The sequence below is a fragment of the Bombus flavifrons genome, chromosome 11, assembly GCF_040668555.2.
Source record: "Bombus flavifrons isolate JBK064 chromosome 11, iyBomFlav1_principal, whole genome shotgun sequence".
In the NCBI taxonomy this organism is placed as follows: Eukaryota; Metazoa; Arthropoda; class Insecta; order Hymenoptera; family Apidae; genus Bombus; species Bombus flavifrons.
The window spans coordinates 290,891-296,341 of record NC_138452.1 but is presented as its reverse complement, the minus strand read 5'-3'; the positions used below and the strand labels follow the sequence as shown (position 1 = coordinate 296,341).

The window sequence follows — 5,451 nt, the reverse complement described above, 5'->3', positions numbered from 1 at the left end:
CTATTTATCACTAAAGCGCAGATGTCTAACTCAATCGAATTTTATTGTCAATGTTAATATTATTTTAGAAATAATATAAATAGTAAAAATGAAAAGTAAACAACTTTTAACGTTTGATAATTTAATAAGAGGAGTATCTAACGCTCCTTTTCTCTCGATCTGTTTAGCAATAATTTTATTCACTAATTTTTCGAGAGCTTCAAATATGATCTCACTGCACTCAAGACTGTCAATAGACAACGTGCAGAAAAAGCTCTGATGCCACATAGTCAAAAAGGCTTTAAGTGAAAACATACATACATGCCTGTATGAGAACTGCAACTGCTCATGAATTCAGTTTCGACTCGGATTTGAGAATCCTATAAGATTATCATTTTAAACTATACTAAATATATAGAGTACACTATCCCGCGTATCCTGAAGATATCTTTAAAATGACGGTCTTACCAAATTAAATTCAGACTGTTTTCTGAAACTGCTTAATCAAATGATGCATTGATTTATAGTAGTAAATCTGGGCATCAGAAATTTGCTCCGTATGAAAGTCCATCGAACTCGGTCTATTTATTATCGTTACGAAACATATATACTCTAATAGGAACACTCCTAACATGATAATACTTAGAGGATAATACTTATTCAATGAATAAGAGACGAATGAAGATGCGTATTATAGTTATATGCAAGTATCCGTAAAGTGGTGAGACGTTCGAACAGGTTTGTTCGATGAAGATCAGCTACATACTCTGTTCCGAGTGAAGAAATGAGTGAAGAAAGTGGGTGAAAGGGGAAGGGGAAATAAGGAGAATACAAAGAGTTGATGAATGTAAAAAATGGAAGTTGAATCTCAAAATAAGGAACAAGAAAAAACAAGCTACTTACGATAACACGGTTGCTAGTCATCTGTTCTCGATGACGATTGCCTATACCACCGCCTTTGTTGAATATTTTAGCAGTTCTAGTATATTTGAGCATATTATATTATATTTCGATGCACACTACCTCTTCGACCACTTATTTCCGTGATTATGACTGAAGAACAAACAGAAGATACTTATCGTAAATTAAATTTAAGCAAGAAGAAACTTTTTGCGATGTTTACTCCAAATGGGAAAATATGTATATATCAGCATGGATCATGGCCTCCCTATTTTTACATTAAATGTTTTGAAAAGTTGTATTTCAAAGCATGGCATGGTTTTCGTTGAAGGAAATCGTTTCGCGGAAGGAAACTTCAAATAGTGAAAGAGCAAAATTATATAGCTCTGAAAGAATAATATAATTTAACATGAAAATATTAAAAAACTGAGTACATCGAAATATAATAGATATTTTACAAGGGAAGTAAAAATATAGGTAAATAAATATAAGTAAAAAATATAAGTAAAAAAGTATAAGAAATCATTTATTTTTTCTAAAATATATTTTGTATGGCGCGTGCTATCATTTTGTTATCTCAAATTCATCTTTTATTTATATTTCTTTACATAATTTTCATAATATATTTATGAATTAGATGTATTTTCGTAACCTACGTTCTACTAGCGAGTTTTCACATGCTCAATGAGATATGTAGTATAGGAAGTGTATAAATATATATTTTTTATGTATCTTCAAACACAAACTAGAATATCGAGCATGTTATCATTTTCCTGTGGATTGTAAAATGATCAACTGTAGTTGATAAATTAACAAATTGTAAAAATTTGTCGATTTGTACTACGAGTGCGGAGTGCGAGTAGTAACGATAGTGAACACACAATTGAATACCCAAACGACAAACTCCTGAGCTTTATACTTATTTTTACGTGGGTCCACACTTTATCGATTCGATTCGAGGCTCCGACCGCTCTGGGTTATTTAAAATATAGGTAGAGGAATAGGAAAGGAAAGGGGAAGACGTTTGGATATAGTGGATTTGCAGTACAATTTCATTCGCAAAATATAGCGAACCGTGAAAGAACCGTGGAAAGACTTGGTCATTTGTGCGCTTCATGTGACGCTGGAGAGAAGAAAAGAAAAAAGAAACGAGAGGGAAGAGACTAAAAGAATAAAAAATAAAACCTTTCTTCACAAACGAAAGAAAAGATTCACTATGCATATTATTCGCTTCACCTTATCGTTATCCACACACACACGCACGCACGCACGCACACATTCACGGTTTCACCTTATACACTTGTGTACTATCGTATCATTTTACCGACCAGTAGCGGTTGAAAATCCTACGTACTGTCTACCTCTCACTCGGTCGCAGATACATCGTTGACGCCAGCTCTGTTTAGACTCTAGGATATCGCGCGGGAATATATCGCGCTTTTTCTCATACCTATAGAAATGTTAACTCAAATTTGGCGAAACTACTTATAATATTTATATTGATATTTATTTGATCTATTAGAATCATTTTTAGATTAATATTTATATAATATTCCATAATCCATACAATGATCTTCTTCAAGCAAATAATAATTTAATATTTTTTTAAAAGTGTGATATCGTTCAAAACAATCGTCTCTATGTAATGGAACATTGCAAAATTTACAGACAAAACATATTCTATTTCTTTTCTTTTTTAATTGTGCAAATTCTACATTGCTTTTGGGGTATTTTTACTCCAACGACTAGACACTATGTTTATAAGTTTGTTTCCCGAAATTTGATAGTCTTTCTGGATGATCTAATCTGGATGATCTCCTTGTCAGCTCATAAGTGTTTGTTGTACTAGATATTTCTTCGTCGTTTTCCTTTGATCCACAATCTTCTATCCACGAAATTACCACTTTTTGCAGGAAATTTTTTATATGTATTCTTATTCTATGGCCCATAATCATTCCCGTTGGGGCCCCGGGAGCATCTCCTTTCACCACCATTCGTAGTGGTGATCCCCGCCGCTTGCCCTTCACCGTCGTTACTTCTGAGGTGATGGGCGTGATAGGTATTAAAGGAACACTCGAATATGTTTAACAATAAATATTTATTAACAAAATATATTCGGTGAGTATACTTGGCGTAAAACTCGCGGTTATTAATTTCGGTTCGCGGTTATTAATTTCGGTTCGCGGTTATTAATTTCGGTTCGCGGTTATTAATTTCGGTTCGCGGTTATTAATTTCGGTTCGCGGTTATTAATTTCGGTTCGCGGTTATTAATTTCGGTTCGCGGTTATTAATTTCAGTTCGCGGTTATTAATTTCGGTTCGCGGTTCGCGATTACAAGTTCGAACTCGGGTAGATACGATTCGATATGCGCTACGAGTTCGGTGATGCTGGATAGGAAAAACTATGATGGGGTGTATCTAAGGATACGAGATCATCGGATTCGTTGAGGAAAGCGTTTGTTCGGAAAGTGAGGGAAGTGGACGTCGTTGTTAATTGGCTAAATTTTGAGTTGGTGGTTGGAAAAGGATGCTAACCACCCTTGAGAGAAAGATGCTAGTAGGAAGCGTCGTACGCGAGGAAAGCAGATTCCCAGTATCTTCCCGTAGTGGGTGGTAGGTATGGAGACTGTTAAGACAAAGACTATTTGTCCCTTTGGAGGACCTTAGCTAAATAAATCTTAAGATTTGTAGCTGGTCCTTAGGTTAACTGAAAATATTCTGTAAGAATGTATCGGCATCTGGCAATCATCTTGTCCGAAGGATAGGGTCTTTGTGTAACGAGCCACGGGACATAAACCGTTTGCAAAGTTTGCTGTCGAGTGTCGCTATACTTCCTTTTGTTACTGCCCTCTTAGTACATTCCTTGGTCAGCCGTTCCACCGTCTCCTGGAGACGACTGACCTTACTCTCCAAAAAGCGCACCCTCCTCCGCAGGTTTGAGCTGTCCGCGTGCTCGTGTCCGTGAATCGGTTAGCTGCCCTTCTCGGTCCCTTCTCTTTCCTCCGATTCCATCTTTATATCCTCCTTCCGCGCGTCGTCGCCGCCAACGACACCGTCGCGGATGCGGAGACGGCAGAGATCGGCCATTGTTGAGGCGACGGCGGAGGTGGTAACCACGCGCGCCGTTGGAGTTCAGCGCTAGACGCTCTTGCCCTCCGTGAGGCCAACCTTGACCCGGTAATCTTCCGGTATGATCGCTTGCCGAGCGCGTTCACAACGGTCGAAGAGGAAGAACACGATGACATTTCGTCGTCGAATCTCACCCTGCCGCCGCCACCGCGCCGCAAAAGCAACCCATCCTATGAAAAGATCCCGGGCCGCTGATAGTTACATCCGGTCCCTCTGACCTTCCCCGAAACCCCCCTGGTTGCATGTCCTCTTCACCAGACGCATGAACACGTCCGGGGTCCTGATGGTCCACCCTCGGACGGCCACTGTTGCTCGATGACCACGCAGCGGGGCCCGCTTTACAACCCGTGGCTGCACGGGTACTGAGGTATCCCTTCCCTGCACCCTAAACGTTATTACCTTTTTGTCTCCCATATCCATCCTCCGCAAAATTCTCCGCATCGGATCTGCAATCTGACGGGTGCCAAAGGCACCGACGAGCCACTTTCCCAGGGCGTGGTTCTACGCCTCGTGCTCCCCAAAAATGTGGAACGCTTCACGATTTTGCGTGTCATACTTGCGCAGGGGCCATGCTGATCTTCTCTGTATCGTTCCAATTTTATGTCTCGATTTGAAGGTGTTTTAGGCCACTTAACGGCTTTAGCGGTAAATCCAAAAGCCTCGTTTTATGACCGTTCCTTAGGATTATTGCGACCCGCTTAATTATATATGCACAGTTGATGGACGCCTCGACCGTAGAGAGTCACCGGACGTAACATATTCCATACTTCTAACAAAATATAGTGGTTTCCATAAAATGCATGTTAACATTTTGAAAGTTTTATTGTTTGGAGTGATTGAGTTAGACCTTTATATTTTTGAATTGTTTCATATAATCGCAATTTGTTTTTCAGAAGTGTTTTATCCATATTGACATTGTTGTAGTAGTTATCGTGATAAATATGTTGTGTTACGTTCTTGTTTGTTTGAATCGATTTTAAACCGTTGAATTCGCAAGATTTTTTTTTTTTTATTTGTTTTAATTTATTTTGTTTTGTTTTAATTTAATTTAATTCAATTTAGCTCGATTTAATTTGAGTTTCATCAGGAAGGGAAAATTTAAACGATATAATTATATTTAAGATATTGAATTAAGATTTCCGATTAAGATCTATTTCTAAGTTTGAAAATTTATATTATATATTTTTTCTTATCGAAACTTTCGATTTACACGGTAGTTGCTGCCACCAGAAATAGTCTAAGGACTATTTCGATTAGAGAAATTTCTTTAGATTGTCTATTAATGAATTAATTATTCGCGGGTAGCGTTAACTAATATTCAGGCTACTGATAGTAAATTCCACGTTTTCGGCTAACCTGCTATGCGCAGGGATACTGGCACGGGAGAGGATTAAAGTTGAATGCAATAAATAAATTTTCTTACCTTCGAATTTAATTATCGA

The 5,451-nt window shown here is 38.1% G+C and overlaps 1 pseudogene; it reads right to left on the bottom strand.

Moving 5' to 3' along the window:
• Window positions 1-4,528: 4,528 nt before the first annotated feature.
• Window positions 4,529-4,624, bottom strand: LOC138185333 (uncharacterized; annotated as a pseudogene).
• Between the last annotated feature and the right edge of the window lie 827 nt (window positions 4,625-5,451).